General features: G+C 38.4%; 1 pseudogene across 1 annotated transcript in view; it reads right to left on the reverse strand.

Moving 5' to 3' along the window:
- Positions 1 to 9,616, reverse strand: part of LOC308652282 (sphingolipid delta(4)-desaturase DES1-like) — a 57,682-nt pseudogene extending 48,066 nt beyond the window's left edge. The window contains exon 1 of the transcript in view: positions 9,580 to 9,616. The product of the transcript in view is annotated as a sphingolipid delta(4)-desaturase DES1-like (transcript). The remainder of the gene's footprint in view (positions 1 to 9,579) is intronic.
- Between the last annotated feature and the right edge of the window lie 8,763 nt (positions 9,617 to 18,379).

Below are 18,379 nucleotides of genomic sequence, written 5' to 3' on the forward strand. Positions count from 1 at the left end.
CTCTTTAAAAAAAAAAAGTTTTCTGGTGGAGCTTTTTGGGTCTTCTAGGTATAGAATCATATCATCAGCAAATAGTGCTAATTTAAGATTTTCTTTTCCTATACATATCCCTTTAATTTCTTTCATCTGTCTAATTGCTCTGGCCAGTGTTTCAAGAACTATGTTGAATAGTGGTGAAAGAAGGCATCCCTCTCCTGTTCCAGTTTTTAGAGGGAATGCCTTTAAATTTTCTTCATTTAGAATGATGTTGGCCTGAGGTTTAGCATAGATAGCCTTTATGATGTTGAGATATGTTTCTATTATCCCAAGTTTTTCTAGTGTTTTGAACATATAAAGGTGCTGTATTTTGTCAAATGCTTTTTCTGCATCTGTTGAGATGATCATATGATTCTATGGATGTGATGAATTACATTTATTGATTTCCGTATGTTGAACCAACCTTGCATCCCTGGGATGAATCCCACTTGATCATGGTGCATAATCTTTTTGATATATTTTTTGTATTCAATTTACCAGAATTTTATTGAGAATTTTTGCATCTATGTTCATTAGAGGTATTGGTCTGAAGTATTCTTTCTTTGGTGTGTGTCTTTGCCTGGTTTTGGGATCAGGGTTATATTGGCCTCATAGAATGAGTTTGGAAGTGCTGCCTCTTTTTCTATTTCCTGAAATAAATTGTAGAGTATTGTATTAGTTCTTCTTTAAAGGTCTTGTAGAACTTGGCTGTGTATCCATCTGGTCCTGGGCTTTTCTTGGTTGGTAGGCTTCTGATGGCATCTTCTATTTCATCACTTGATATTGGTTTGTTTAAATTGTGTATATCTTCCTGATTCAATCTGGGCAGATCATATGACTTAAGAAATCTGTTAATGCCTTCAATGTCTTCTATTTTATTGGAGTATAAGTTTTCAAAATAATTCTAATTATTCTCTTTATTTATGTAGTGTGATATTACCTTTTTCATCACATATTCTGGTAATTTGAGATTTCTCTCTCCTTCTGTTCATTAGCATAGCTAAAGGTCTGTCAATTTTATTTATTTTTTCAAAGAACCAACTTTTTGTTTTGTCAATTAGACAGATGAAAGAAATTAAAGGGACATAGATAGAAAAAGAACTCAAATTAGCCCTATTTGCTGATGATATGATTCTATACTGAGAAGATCCAAAAAGCTCCACCAGAAAACTTCTTGAACTACTAAATGAGTTCAGCAAAGTAGCAGGATATAAAATCAATACCAATAAATGAAAGGCATTTCTGTATATCAGTGACAAATCCTCTGAGAAGTAAATGAGGAAAACTACCACATTTACAATAACCTCAAAAATAAAATAAGATACTTGGGAATCAAAAATCAAAAGAGTTGAAAGATCTATACAATGAAAACTACAAAACCCTAAAGAAAGAAATCAAAGAAGACCTTAGAAGATGGAAAGATCTACTTTGCACTTGGATAGGCAGAATCAATATTATCAAAATGACCATACTACCAAAAGAACTATACAGATTTAATGCAATTTCAATCAAAATCCCAATGGCATTCCTCATAGAAATATAAAAAGCAATCATGAAATTCATCTGGAAAAATAAGAGACCCAGAATAGCTAAAGCAATCCTTAGCAGGAAGAATGAAGCAGGTGGCATCACTATACCAGACCTTAAACTATACTACAGAGCAATAGTAACAAAAACAGCATGGTATTGGCACCAAAACAGACTGGTAGACCAATGGTACAGAATAGAGGACACAGGACTAATCCACAAAATTATAATTATCTTATATTAGACAAAGGCGCCAAAAACATGCATTGGAGAAAAAATAGCCTCTTCAACAAATGGTGCTAGTAAAACTGAAAATCCATATGCAACAAAATGAAATTAAACCCCTATTTCTCACCATGCACAAAACTCAAAGTGGATCAAGGACCTAGGAATTAAACCAGAGACTCTGTGTCTAATAGAAGATAAAGTAGGCCCTAATCTTCATCATGTGGGATTAGGCCCCAACTTCCTTTATAAGACTCCTATAGTGCAAGAATTAAAACCAAGAATCAATAAATGGGATGGATCAAACTAAAAAGTTTCTTCTCAGCGAAAGAAACAATCTGTGAGGTGAACAGAGAGCCTACATCCTGGGAGCAAATTTTTACCCCTCACACATCAGATAGAGCACTAATCTCTAGAGTACATAAAGAACTCAAAAAGCTAAGCACCAAAAATAAATAAATAAATAAATAACCCAATCAACAAATGGTCCAAGGACCTGAACCAACACTTCTCAGAAGAGGATATACAATCAATCAATAAATATATGAAAAAATGCTCATCATCTCTAGCAATTAGAGAAATGCAAATCAAAATGACTCTAAGACATCATCTCACTTTGGTCAGAAAGGTAGCTATTATGAAGACAAACAACAATAAGTGTTGGCGAGGATGTGGGGGAAAAGGTACACTCATACATTGCTGGTGGGACTGCAAATTGGTGCACCCAATATGGAAAGCAGTGTGGAGATTCTTTGGAAATCTGGGATTGGAACCACCATTTGACCCAGCTATCCCTCTCCTCAGTCTATACCCAAAAGACTTAAAAACAGCATACTATAGGGACACAGCCACATCAGTGTTTATAGCAGCATAATTCACAATAGTTAAACTGTGGAGCCAACCTAGATGCCCCTCAGTGGATGAATGGATAAAAAAAATGTGGCATATATACTCAATAGAATTTTACTCAGCAATAAAAGAGAATAAAATCGTGCCATTTGCAGGTAAATGGATGGTGTTGGAGAAGATAATGCTAAGTGAAGTTAGCCAATCCCAAAAAAACAAATGACAAATGTTTTCTCTGATATAAGGAGGCTGACTCATAGTAGGGTAGGGAGGGGGACCATGGGAGGAGTAGATGAATTCTAGATAGGGCAGAGGGGTGGGAGATAAAGGGAGGGGGCAGGGGATTAGCAATGATGGTGGAATGTGATAGACATCTTTATCCAAAGTACATGTATGAAGACACGAATTGGAATCAACATACTTTATATACAACCAGAGATATGAAAAATTGTGCTGTAGATGTGTAGTAAGAATTGTAATGCATTCTGTTGTCATTTATTTTTTAAAATCAATAAAAAACTTAAAAATTAAAAAAACTTTCTAATCTGAAAGGTAAATAATAAGCACCAATTTTCAGCACTATTATAATTTTTACAGAAAACACTTTCATTTTACCATAATGTATTTTCTGTTGTATACTCAGAGGAGTGAACTGTTTTAAGAACTTTCATTCATTCAACAGATAAAGTGCTTCCATTGTACCACAGACTACTAAGGCCTTAAGGATTCATGATGTAAGAAAGTGTATAAGCTCTTCCAAAAATAATTCCAATATTGTAAGTACAATAATGCTGCAAAGGGAACTTAAAACATACTGGCTGAGTAAAGTTTAGGTAAGAAACACAGAAGGCTTTCCTGAGGTTCCAACACTTGAGGTGTATGTTGAAAATGCAGATGTTTCATAAGAGCAGAAAACACGAGAGAAAAGGTACTCTAGAAGGCCTACGATAGTTGGGAAGCTCAACAACCTCATGTTTGTTTCACTCAGTCTTAAATGCAAGATACTACAAGCAGGTGGTTGGGAGGAACCTCTCTTCAACTGTTAATCTTTGGCTCCTAGACTCAAAAATTACGAAATAAGATTTATATGCGTAGACTTTCCATTTAATACAGTATATCCTTCAATTTATACCAGAGTTTATCATCTTTCTATTGCTGTCACAAACACCTGAAATAATCAACTTACAAACGTAAAGGTTTATTTTTATTCACCATTTTGGAGTTTCCAGTCCATTGCTGGCCTGATCTATTGTTTTTAGGCTGCTGATGGCCAGTGGAGGGGGAGTTGCGGGAGCCACACATCCTGGCAGGAGAGGGTGGCCCAGCAAAACTATTTACCTCATGGCAGGAAAGCAAAACAGGGAGAAAGAGACTAGGGTCTCACAGGCCCTTCCAGGCCACACCCCCAATGAACTAAGACCTCCCACTAGGCCACGCCTGTTAAAGGTCCTACCACCAACTAATAATAGCACCAGGCTGAGGAAAAAGCCTTTAACACCTGGGTCTCTGGGGGACACTTCAGATCCAAACTATAGCACAGGATGATATGGCTGGTTTCTTTTAGGAATTGATGACAATGCTAAGAAACAAAAGTTGTTTGGGTTTTTTATTTGCACCTTCCATCAAAATTTGCCAACCCTGGAGGTTCTCAAAAGCAGTTTCTTACATTTGATTGATATGTGACATAAGAGAGTCAAGGGTAAAGGGAAGATGGACCAATAATCCAGAACATTTTAAACTTTACATTTTCAAATTTAATCCTCATTTTAATTCCTCTGTGGCACCCCTCTCTAATCTCTTCATTACTTTGTCTGTCTTTTTTTTTTTTTTTCCTGCTAGGAATGTTTTTCCGCTTTGACTAATAAGAATTCATTATCTTGCGGAGTGTGATGGTGAACACCTGTAATCCCAGGAGCTCTGAAGACGGAGACAGGAGGATTGCAAGTTCAAAGCCAGCCTCAGGAATTTAGCAAGGCCCTCAGCAACTCAGTGAACCAGTCTCAAAATAAAAAGTACTGGAGATAGGGCTTAGTGGTTAAGAACCCCTGGGTTCGATCCACATTACCCTGGAATTTCAGATCAAAAAAGTACTAATTTATCTCTTTGTGGAGGAGGAAATTATTGGATAATTGGCGATATATTTATTAGAAACATGAGTTTCATTATTTCTAGTTAGGTTTGTTATGAACAGTGGTCTTACCATTGTGTGCTATAAGAGCTCTTTCATGCCAAGTTAACTGTTGGAAATGATTTAGCTAAAAAATGGAGACTCTGTAGAGAAGTCAGGAATGTTCATAAGAAGCCTCCTGTCAGGCATGGGTGTGAGGCTTGCAGTGCTGCTGGCACCCAGAGACCAAGCACAAAAGAAGGCAGGAGACTTTCTTTGAGGAGACTCAGGAAAGACAGCAGTGTCCTTTGAGAACTGCAATGGATATGAATGGGGGAGGGCATTTCAGAGGAAGACAGTGCTGAGAGCACAGAGGAGGAGGCTTGAAGCTTCTGGATCTTTTAGGGAACAGCAAGACATCTGATAACTAGTGTTTTGGGGGCTGGGAGAAATCAAACTAGAAAGAAAGATGGTGAGGTCCTAAGGGCTTTCCTGCCACGGTTAGAAATGTAGCATCCATTTTGCAGGAAGGCGCAGGAGTTGAAAGAATGGACTTGTGTTTTAGGCAGATAACCTTGGCAGCATTATAAGGGGAGGTTTACAAGCTGGATCAGTTAAGGGCTTATGTTTTCTTGAACTGATGGTTAAGGTAATCAGAGACAGACTTGATGGAACTTGTACCTGTGTAGAGGGAAGGGAGAAACCAGTCTGCTGTTTTGGGGTGCGGTTGGGATTTTGAAACTGGGAATCCTAAGAGCAGGTTTGAGGCTAGAACTTTTCATGAGCAAAAAGCTTCGGATTTTAATAACATCCTCTTTATCAATTTTTTATTTTTTAAAAAAGGGCTCTTCCCATCTCATGTTAATTACATTTTAAAACTATTCTATTTCATTTATGTAAGTTTTTTACCCTCCAGATGTCATTGATTCTGCCATTCTGTGCCTAGATCAGCTGGTTAAAACACTCTTTGTGGGTTTGCTTTCCCTAGCAGACTGTCTTGTCATCTTAAAACACAAAAGTGAGTAAAGGAGAGGGCATATTTTCATATATGTTTCTCTAGATAGCTACAGTTACAACAGGTAGGAATTCAGATGATTAAATTCTTTCTTTTCTGTAGCTCTTAATATTTATCCAGTTTAGGGGCTGGAGATTTAGCTCAGTTGGTTGAATGCTTGCCTTGCATGCACAAGGCTTTGGGTTCAATCCTAAGCACCAAAAAAAAAAAAAAAAAAAAAAAAGTCTAGGGAGAGGTTGACAGACTCATCCTTGGCCAAATCCAATATTTATATCTCCCAACAAAGATGAACTGTTGTTGATGATTGAAGATATTGTCCATTTTTATCTTTATTTATTCAATATAAAGGTAAACTAAATGAAGGTGTGTTTTAAGCTTTTCATCACTATGATCAAAATACCTGACAAGAACAACTTAGAGGAAGAAAATTTTCATGGTTTCAGAGATCTCCGTCCCTGATCTAGACCTGAGGCATGGTGGAAGGATGTGGTGGGGAAAAGATGCTCAGCTCATGGCAGGTGAAAAGCAGGGGAAGAGAGAAAACCAGGGAGGAAGGGGCGAGGTACAGATTCAGTCCACAAGGCCATTCCCCCAGTGCCCTACTTCCTCCAGTCATGCCTCACACACCTATAGATACCACCCAGTAGTCTATTCAAATTATTAATCCACTAATGAAGTCAGAACTCTCATAGTCTAATCTTTTCATCTGTGAACATTGCCTAACACATGAGCTTTGGCTGATGGGAGGCACTTCAGATCTAAACCCCTAGCAGAAGGATATTTGAAGTTAAATACTCAACTACTATATTTGAAAGATCATTCTGATAACATATTCCTTTAATATTTGTTGCTTTAGAAGAATTATCACCAGATAATATTTGAAATTGAATACAAACTTTTGCAGCTGGAAAGTAAATAGATATAGGCCCATTAAAAGCATCAGAGAAAAACTGAATTTTGAAACCCCCGTGTTGAATTCTATTCTCTATTTTGGCATATGCCAATTTTGAAGATGCTATACAGGTTTGGCTTAAACAAATAATAAGCGATGCATGCAAGATACAAAGAAGGAAGCAAAGCACCCTAGATTGCAACACTGCAAAATAATGTATCTCCATACTTAGGACAACACCTTTGCAAACATCTCCATGAGCAGGGTTAGTGGATGGGGATGGCTGAGTGAGGAGGGGAAATAAACTTAAACACATTATTTAAATAAAGTTAATTTGGGCTGGGGATGTGGCTCAAGCGGTAGCACGCTCGCCTGGCATGGTGCAGCTTGGGTTCGATCCTCAGCACCACATACAAACAAAGATGTTGTGTCCACTGAAAACTAAGAAATAAATATTTTAAAAACTTCTCTCTCTCTCTCTCTATATATATATATATATATATATTTTTTTAAAATAAATAAAGTTAATTTGATTTGAAAATTAAAAGAACAAAATGAAAGAGATTATTAAACTTCTGGTAAATGTTTCTTTTCAACAATAGATTCACATTTCTTTTTTTTAAAATATTTTTTTAGATGTTGGTGGATCTTTATTTTATTCATTTCTTTATATATGGTGCTGAGAATTGAACCCAGTGCCTCACACATGCTAGGCAAGTGTTCTACCACTAAGCCACAACTCCAGCCCCAACAGATTCACATTTCTAAAGTAACACTCTAAAGATTAAAAAAAATTAAGAAAGTCAATGAACAGATAAAGACATATTTTTTGGCACACATTTTTTTAATGGACATTAGTTCAATTAATCAGATAATCAGCATTCTTGTACTTCACTTCTTCCAGTGCCCAGATTTTGTTCCGTGTGTGTGTGTGTGTATATATATATATAACATATATATGTATAATATATGCATATATACATGTATATACATGCATACACACATATACATATGTGTATATATTACATGGACATATATGTATATACACATGACCTCATGTGTACATATACACACATGTATACATACATGTAATGTATGTATATAATATACATATATCATATATATATATCTCCAGTTAGTCACATTTGTTTTTTTAGTCTGTTGCAATAATCTTAACTTCATATTTGAATAGATCCTGTACCCTTGGTAGCTCTTTTGCATAGTTTTAATTTTTTTCTATTTTCTTTATTTTGGTTCAACTTCTGGTTCTATTTGCTCATTAGATTTATTCTGTTTATGAACAGTGTATTCATCCTGGTGTGGTGGCAAATGCCTGTAATCCCAGTCGACTCAGGAGGCTGAGGAAGGAGGACACCAAGTTCAAAGCCAACCTCAGCAATTTAGTGAGGCCATAAGCAACTTAGCAAGACGCTGTGTCAAAAAGAAGAAGGTGGAGATGTAGCTCAGTAGTAAGTGCTCCTGGGTTAAATCCTCAGTATATAAAAAAAGTGTATTTAATTTTATTACTTGAGTTCTTTGCATGATTAAAAACATCTGTCTGTTGTTTTTATACTTGAACAACAGATTAGTTGGGAATAATTTTTGTTTGGTCACACAATCTTTCCTATTGCCTTTGTAAATATTGCAGTGTTATTTTCAGATTTTTTGTCTATAAAGATGTCTGAGGCCAGTCTGAGCTTTCTTTTCCTCTTTGTCAGTAACTTGCTTTTTCTACTGAGATCCCCACAAAATTCTTATATTTGAAGTGTAATGACTAAAGAAATACAAGTCAGTGCCAGGTACTTTATGTTGTTGTTTCTGGTGGTGGTGTTTTATTTAGAGTGGCGGGGAGCTAACATCTGGTGCTTCTTTTTATTTTGTAGACTTGATTCTTCCTTCGTACCAGGGAAAATTTTCTGTGTTGAATGTTCTTTTTATTCATATACTGAGTTTACTTGTGCAAGGTCACTGGTTGTTCTTAGATTAGATCCTGTTGACGCTCTACGTTTTTTGTCTATAGTTTTAGTTTTTGTCCTTTCCTACTGCATTATGAACATCTGGTCTTCTTCCACCCGTCCCTCCCTCCCTCCTTCCCTTCCTTCCTTCTTTCCTTCCTTCCTTCCTTCCTTCCTTCCTTCCTTCCTTCCTTCCTTCCATGCTTCTTTCTGTTAATGGGTTTTCCCATTCCCTTTTTATCTTCGAAGTTACTCCATTCAGACCACCTTTGTCCTAATCCGGAGTGAATGAGTTCTCTGACCCCATTCATCACTGTTGGGAAATAGTTTTCCTATTGCTCAGACATTATGGTTTAAGGCCTGGCTAACTGCTTTGCGTCCTCATCTTTACAGGCTTGGGACAGGAAAGGGAGCACAGCTGCTAAGGTAATCCCTTCGGAAAAGGCCTGAGCTTACTGTCTTCTGAGAGATACCCCTTGAGAGGTGTCGTGAGCTGTCCATGGGCTGTGTATGGACTATGTTGTGCATTGTAGCCTCGTGAGGGATAAGTCTGGCATTGGGAACTTCCCGTGGAACCCCCCCCACAGGGATTGACTGCCTGATGCAGGTGAACATCCCCCTCAAGCTCTGCCAAAGATCCCCCACAGCACCTGAGATGGGTGCGACCTGAGAAGATGCCAATCAGCTTGCTCACTACTAGACATCGTGGAGCAAGACTCTGCGCTTGAAACCTTAGCCCTGTCTTTGATGTATCCCCTTCAATAAACCATCTGAGCCATCTTTCCGAGTTCCAGCCCCCATGTGGACTAGATCTATTCAGGGGCTTCGTCTTTTGTAAATATATTCCTGGCTGTATGTGTTATTCACTAATTACTTGAGACTTGAAGTTTTAGGGTGGCTTACATCTTCCTGGGCAGGAAGAAGAATCCCCCAATGAGAGGCTGGCCATTGCCCATGTTACAGAGGTCTTACGCCTGCCCCACTCTGGTGATCTCACTCATCTGGCACTGTGCCCCACGGTTGCACAACGCCATGGGGAATGTTATAACTTGGTAGTTCCTCCTGATTCTGTTGAAATCCCGTGATGGGTGTGTCTGAGAACTTTCTTTAACCTTCTGTAGGGATATCTTCTCCTTAGGCTGCTTCTCTTCATATTTGAGTATCAGTGGACATTCACAAGATTTTGCTACTTTACTCTCTTTCTGCAGTGCTCTTTCCAGGGATGGAGGCTTGGTTATGAGCCACCCACTAAGTTTCCCTTTTTATTCCCCTCCACTTTCAACATTTGTAACATGTAGGTTTTCCCCTTTCTTGATTTGGTTGCTTGGGGTAAATTTTTTAACTTTTTAGTTCTTTGGGTGTTGGCAAGTGAAGACCATGATCCAATTTTCATGGGCCATCATAACCTAAAACTGCATGTAATCATGTTCATAACAATCTCCAAGAGAAGGGAGGACAGATGAGAAGACTGGTCAGCTTTGTGGGTTAAAAAGCTCCCACTAATGGAGGACAAGATGGTGCAACCCCAAACTGAAATTCAGCATACCAGAACTAAGGCAGTGTCAGAGAATAGCAAAAGGGACTCAGACAAAAACTGTTTAAAGGTTTTAATTAATAGGACATTGGATAAAGTGTTGAGTTGAGGGAGGAGAAGAAGGCAGGTAAATGCTCAGCTTGGATGACTGAGAGTTGTGTCCACCAGGATAAGAGATCTGCAAGATAAGCTACTGGGGTTTCAGAAGCATGAATATTACCCAAGTGATGATGTCTAACAGGAGGTTGGCTCCATGGCTAAAAGATCAGGAGAGTCCTCTGGTTGGATTATAATTTTGCCCGTCATCACCACATTGCTGGTAGTCTAAGCCATGAGAACAAGTTGCTTTATTCACTATTTGTCAGGACAGTTTATCACCGTCTGTGTTAGTCAGCTTTGCATCACTGTGACCAAAGTATCTGAGAAGAAAAACTTAGGGAGGAAAAGTGTATTTGGGCTCTGTGGTTTCAGTCCAGCTCTGTTGCTCTGAGCCTAAGATGAGACAAAAAATCATGGTAAAAGGGCATGGCACAGGAAAACTGATCAGCTAATGGCAGCCAGGAACCAGAGAGTGAGAGGGAGAGGGAGAGAGGGAGGGAGGGAGAGGAGCGCCAGAGACAAAATATAATCTCCAAGGCACACCCGCCCCCGCTCATGACTTTCTTCCTCCAACCATGCCCCACTTGCCTACAGTTATCACCCAGTAACCCATTCAAATTATTAATCCATCAAATGGGTTAATCCACTGCAGAGATAACAGCACTTCTGACTTAATCATTACCTAAAAGCCCCACCATTGAACCTTTCTGTATTAGAGAATATATTTTTAAAACAGGAGAACTTTTCAAAACATGAGAAATTTTGGAATCTCTAGATTCAAACTGTAATATCATCCCACTTCACACGTTAGGAAACATTTGGTACTGTCTGGGGATATTTGTTTGTCACCAGAAAGGGGAGTGGTACTGCTTTGAATCATCCTATAATGCATAGGAGAGCCAACACAACCCACAGAATGACTCAATCCAAAGTGCTAATAATGCCAAGTTCAACAAAGCCTGCTTTTCTTGTGCATACTTGTTTCTCTGTATCAAGCAAGTTTGATGAGCAATGCATCCTGGCATACCTCTCTCCCTTTCCCTGGCTCTGTCGTTGGGAACTTTGGTAATGAGATTTTGTTTGCCTTGGTTAATGTATGTGTATATAATGCATGCTTATACAAGTAAGCACACAAACACACACTCCCAGATTGTTCCTATGAAATTCCTGTAGTCATGATAACATAATGAAGATGACACACTTGCCTGCAGGATGTCGCCAGTTAAAAAGAACCAATAGAGTGCTGTCCATTTCTACACAGGCCAAAGGAGAGGCCTGTGCTATTTCAAGCCTGACAGATTTGGACCCAGAAGTATGATCAACTCATATTTCCAAATACATTTCATTTCCTCAATAGTACTCACCCCATGAAGCAACTTTATACTTCCTTCATCTGTAAGGCTATTTCAGTGCTACTTGCCAAAATTGTCAGTCCTCACACAAGGGGTGAATGCACAAAGTATGTACATCAAAGATAAAATGAATCACTATTTGCAGATGATATGATTCTATACCTAACAGACCCAAAAGGGTCTACAAAGAAACTATTAGAGTTAATAAATGAATTCAGCAAAGTGGCAGGATATAAAATCAACACACATAAATCAAATGCATTCCTGTATATCAGCGACAAATCCTCTGAAACGGAAATGAGGACAACTACTCCATTCACAATATCCCCCCAAAAAATAAAATACCTGGGAATCAACCTAACAAAAGAGGTGAAAGACCTATACAAGGAAAACTACAGAACCCTAAAAAGAGACATAGAAGAAGACCTCAGAAGATGGAAAAATATACCCTGTTCATGGATAGGCAGAACTAACATCATCAAAATGGCGATATTACCAAAAGTTCTCTATAAGTTCAATGCTATCCCAATCAGAATCCCAACAGCATTTCTTGTAGAAATAGATAAAACAATCATGAAATTCATATGGAATAATAAAAGACCCAGAATAGCAAAAACAATGCTAAGCAGGAAGTGTGAATCAGGTGGTATAGCGATACCAGACTTCAAACTATACTACAGAGCAATAGTCGCAAAAACAGCATGGTACTGGTACCAAAACAGGCAAGTGGACCAATGGTACAGAATAGAAGACACAGTAACCAATCCACAAAACTACAACTATCTTATATTTGATAAAGGGGCTAAAAGCATGCAATGGAGGAAGGATAGCATCTTCAACAAATGGTGCTGGGAAAACTGGAAATCCATTTGCATCAAAATGAAACTGAATCCCTTTCTCTCGCCATGCACAAAAGTTAACTCAAAATGGATTAAGGAGCTCGATATTAAATCAGAGACACGGCGTCTGATAGAAGAGAAAGTCGGCTATGATCTACATACTGTGGGGTCAGGCTCCAAATTCCTCAATAGGACACCCATAGCGCAAGAGTTAACAACCAGAATCAACAAATGGGACTTACTCAAACTAAAAAGTTTTTTCTCAACAAAAGAAACAATAAGAGAGATAAACAGGGAGCCTACATCCTGGGAACAAATCTTTACCCCACACACTTCAGATAGAGCCCTAATATCCAGAGTATACAAAGAACTCAAAAAATTAGATAATAAGATAACAAATAACCCAATCAACAAATGGGCCAAGGACCTGAACAGACACTTCTCAGAGGAGGACATACAATCAATCAACAAGTACATGAAAAAATGCTCACCATCGCTAGCAGTCAGAGAAATGCAAATCAAAACCACCCTAAGATACCATCTCACTCCAGTAAGATTGGCAGCCATTAAGAAGTCCAACAACAACAAGTGCTGGCGAGGATGCGGGGAAATGGGTACACTTGTTCATTGTTGGTGGGACTGCAAAATGGTGCAGCCAATTTGGAAAGCAGTGTGGAGATTTCTTGGAAAGCTGGGAATGGAACCACCATTTGACCCAGCTATTCCCCTTCTCGGTCTATTCCCTAAAGACCTAACAAGAGCATGCTACAGGGATACTGCTACATCGATGTTCATAGCAGCACAATTCACGATAGCAAGATTGTGGAACCAACCTAGAAGCCCTTCAATAGATGAATGGATTAAAAAAATGTGGCATCTATACACAATGGAGTATTACTCTGCATTAAGAAATGACAAAATCATAGAATTTGGAGGGAAATGGATGGCATTAGAGCAGATTATGCTAAGTGAAGCTAGCCAATCCTTAAAAAACAAATGCCAAATGTCTTCTTTGATATAAGGGGAGTAACCAAGGACAGGGTAGAGAGGAAGAGCTGGAGAAGAAGACTAACATTAAACAGGGATGATAGGCGGGAGGGAAAGGGAGAGTTAAGGGAAATTGCATGGAATTGGAAGGTGAGCCTCAGGGTTATACACAATTACATATAAGAGGAAAGGAGGAGTAGGATAAAAATTATATAAGTGGAAGAAACGATTTTTAGTAGAGGGGATGGAGAGAGAGAAGGGGAGGGGAGGGGAGGGGAGGGGAGAGGGGATAGTGGAGAATGGGATAGACAGCAGAATACATCAGTCACTAGAAAGGCAATTTATAAATCAATGGAAATGTAACTGATGTGACACAGCAATCTGTATACGGGGTAAAAAATGGGAGTTCATAACCCACTTGAATCAATCTGTGAAATATGGTATATTAAGAACTATGTAATGTTTTGAACAACCAACAATAAAATATTATAAAAAAAAAAAAAAAAAGATAAAATGAGGAGCTGGGGATGTGGCTCAAGTGGTAGCGTGCTTGCCTAGCATGCATGAGGCACAGGGTTCGATTCTCAGCACCACATTAAAAAAAATAAAGATTAAAAAAAGATAAAATGAAAAAAAAAAGATAATAGAATACTTATCTAATGTGAGTGCTGTTTTAGTCAATCAACAAGTGCTCACTAAAAATTCAGTATATCCTTGATTTTGTGTGTACCATTGAGCAGACCAAGAAACATAAGACATAGTCCTTAGCAATAAGGAGCTTGCTTTCAGATGAAAAAAATCATATGAATGAAACAATAGCAGACATATTAATCCAAAGGAAAGTAGCCTAGCAATTTCAACTCTATGGTAGAAGTATAAAGAAAAAAGTCCAGAAGAAAATGCACTGAAATATTAATTGTGCTTGTTGTGTGGGTGGGATTATAGGCGTTTTTTGTTTTGGTTTTTGGTTTTGGCTGTGTCCGTGCTGTCCAGCCAATGAGCACCAGGAATACAGTTGAGCAGGTGAGACCTGTTGTTACAAGAGAGTGAACACACTCCAAGATAACTGGGGAACGGGGCATTTGAGTAAGAGCCTGTTAGAAAGGACTTAAATGTTTGGGGTTTATGTTAGATTTGGGAAGGGTTTATTATGGGGACTTGCTCTCAATTGTTGTCAGAAAGCAGCAGTCATTCTGTGGGTTGGTATCCTCTTAAGTTACCTAGAAGGGAGAAAGACCTGTGATTGGTAAAGAAACAGCAGTTCTTTCTGTCTTGTGTGTCCATGCTCAGACATTACAGAGTAGTCTTGTTGTCTTGATCCATCAGGGTCACATGGTGGCCTTGTCTGAAGTCATGTTCTGAGGGATTATTTCCAGTCAGTAGAATGCCACAGTTTCCCTGTGAGGGCCCACCTGAACATCTCAGGCCACTTGCTGGATGTTGGGGGCTGCTTTTCTCTTTCTCAGCTGCTTCATGTTTCCAGATTTTCTATCCTGAGGATGTATGTGCATATTCTGTCTGTTTGCAAGAAGAATCACCTGGCATAAATGTGGAGGTTAGAGAGGAGCTGAGAATTAGATGGAAAAGGCCTACAGCCTCCAACCACAGAGTTTTGAATATGAAGGAAAGGAAAAACCCCAAAGAGACATTTTCATATAAAATCAATTTGGCTTTGAAAGCAACTTCTGTAGCATTGTGGCTTAGGCCCTTCTCAGTCTCAACATCTGTGTGTGCTAACCACGTATGGGTTCTGGGGATTTTTTTCTCTTTTACTTTAGAGTGTTTTTGTTGTTGTTGTTGTTATTGTTGTTTTAATGCTTAAATTCCATGTGTAGCCAGGCACAGTGGTACACACCTGTAATTCCAGATACTTGGGAGGCTGAGGCAGGAGGATCGCAGTTCAAGGTCAGCCTGGGCAACCTAGCAAGACTCTGTCTCAAAATAAAAAGAACTAGAAATGTAGTTCAGTGGTAGGGTGCCCCTGGGTTCAATCCCTATTCAGGAAAAAAAAAAAAATCCAGGTGTTTTTACCCTTAGGATCCCACTAGACAGAACTGCTCAGGAGGCACAGGATACATACCTAGCCACACCTCCTGCCCTACCTGGCCCTGGTGCCTCTGAGGAGAGTGGCTTACACTGCAGCTACATTCTCATCTACCCTCCTCCCTCCAGAGGCCACAAATGCTTTTGTTTAAAGATCGCTGATGGCTAAAGCATGGCACAGGTAGAGGAAAGAGAAGATGTCATTCCAAGGGGACAGCCCATAAGTCAGATTTCTGTTCATGTACATTCTTTGTGAATCAAACAAAAATGAGAAGAATTGGCATTTTCAATGTTTAAACCCTTTGGTTTCAATGTTTTCCATCTTTTTATGTTAATACTCCCCACATTATTTTATGTTATTTTCCCTTTTTCTATTCATATCTAAAATATTACAGAGAGAGTAAGATAAAACTCTCATTAATTTATTTATTCTAATTTGTTATACATGACAGCAGAATGCATTTTGATTCATAATAAACATATAAAGCATAATTTTTCATCTCTCTAGTTGTACACAGAGTCACACCATTGGTGTCTCCATACATGTACGTAGGATAATGATGTCCATCTTATTCCACCATCTTTCTTTCTCCCATGTCCGCTTCCTTCCCCTCCCTCCCCTTTGCCCCATCCAAAGTTCCTCCATTCCTCCAGTGCTCCCTCCCGCCCCCCCCCCCCCACATCCACTATGGATCAGCATCCACTTATCAGAGAAAACATTCGGCCTTTGGTTTTTTGGGATTGGCTTACTTCACTTAGCATGATATTCTTCAACTCCATCTATTTACCTGCAAATGCCATGATTTTATTCTCTTGTAATGCTGAGTAATATTCCATTGTGTATATATACCACAGTTTCTTTATCCATTCATCTACTGAAGGGCATCTAGGTTGGTTCCACAGTTTAGCTTTTGTGAATTGTGTTGGTGTAAACATTGATGTGGCTGTGTCATGTAGTATTTTAAGATCTTTGGATATAAACTGAGGAGTGGGATAGCTGTGTCAAATGGTGGTTCCTTTCCAAGTTTTCTAAGGAATCTCCATACTGCTTTCCAGATTGGTCACACCAATTTGCAGTCCCACCAAGATTCAGTCTTCAAAGTCTGAAAAGACCTATGGGTGAGAGGAACTTCTTAGTATGTTTTGAAATCTAACTTTCTTCAAGAAAGACAAGGGTGACATTTCTACTCTTTCAGATATTTTATTTGGCATTTGTGTCTCTGAATTTGCCTTCTCAATGCACCCCAGACAAGTAGAATCATATAGTATTTTTGGACCATACTTACTAAAAAAATATTTTTCTTCTTCTTACAATTCCTTTGGCTCAGCTTTATGTAGTCTCCAACTTGAAATGTCATTAGAGCCTTTATTAAAATATATATAGTAAAACAAATAGTGAAGGAAAACCAAGTTATTACAAAAAGTTCTTAATATTTCATATTCTAGTACCATTTCAATAAATGATTTCCCAAAATACTTACAAACTTAAAAAATATTTTTAAAAATTTGGTACCAGGGATTGAACCCAGGGGTGCTTAATCACTGAGCCACATCCCTATCTCTTTTTTATATTTTATTTAGAGACAGGGTTTCGCTGAGTTGCTTAGGGACTTGCTAAATTGTTAAGATTGGCTTTGAACTTGTGATCCTCCTGCCCCAGCCTCCTGAGCTGCTGGGATTTTAGGCACTAGCCCTATAAACTTTTAAATATGATGTTAAAATTTTTTCTGATTGCCCTCACTGGAGAATAAGTAGAATTCATTTGTTTTATTCCTTCTTACTACAGTTTGGAAACATTGCCACATTTCAATTAAGAGTATTTAGATTTTAATGACACAAAGATTCTTCAGCCCTTCGTGGTGACTCATGCCTGTAATCCCAACAACTCAGGAGGCTGAGGCTGGAGGATTTTAAGTTCAAAGCCAGCCTCAGCAATTTAGTGAGGCCCTTAGCAATTTATCAAGACCCTGTCTCAAAAATAAAACATAAAAATGTCCGGGGATATGGATAAGCATCCTGGGTTCAATTCTGGTACAAAAAAAAAAAAAAAAAAGATTTCCAGCCCTTATTTCTACTAACAGGAAAATAATGTTGCTTTGGAAATTTTTAGAAGTATGGCATGTAGACCATCCCTCATGCTTCCAAGAAAGGGAAGTTTGTTACTTTCTTTTAAGTGAGGGTATTTTTCAAACTATTTGTTTTTCTAAATGATTAATTTGCTATGAATTAGAAAAATTCCAAGAATGTCTAAATTGATAAGTAGTTTTCTTAAAAAGTTCAAAACCCATCTCACTTATTTATGGTGTCTCTTTATATATTGAGCTTTCTTTGGAAAAATATTTTACTTAAACAAAGGGAACCCTAAGTATTGAAAACTCATAGCTGCTCCCAGTATGCAAATGGTAAAGAAAAATTCCTCCTCTGGATTTTCGTGAAGAGCACATGAAAATGCTATGTACAGTCTTTGACAATATCCCTGAAGATCCTCGATCCCTCAGATTGAGCCGGATCATTCTCTTATGTAAACTGTGAGGACATGACTCAAAGCCAGTTTGTTCATAACAGTAATATAAAAGGCCAGAGAAATGCTCTCTGAAGGGACACAGGACTTTGTGAAAGTTTAGTGCTCATCCTAGGAGTAGAATTTATATTGAGGAGAAAAGAAGAATTATCCCTGGTGAATTTATTTCTTGTGACTGGATTTTTTATTAAATAAGGCAGCAGACGGTTTGAGGTAAAAATCTCCAATAGCACATGGAATATACATTGGAAAGAACCATGTGCTATGTGATAGTCAAGGAAAGGCTGAGAGATTTTATGAACATTAAACCTCTCATAACAGCTCATGCCTTCTAGATAGCACCACCGTCTCACTCCACACGTCTACAGTGGTGGCTGGAGATATCAATGAGTTGTGTTCCAGCAAAGCAGACCTTTCTATCT

This window comes from Spermophilus citellus (genome assembly GCF_964194105.1).
Source record: "Spermophilus citellus genome assembly, chromosome: 6".
NCBI lineage: Eukaryota > Metazoa > Chordata > Mammalia > Rodentia > Sciuridae > Spermophilus > Spermophilus citellus.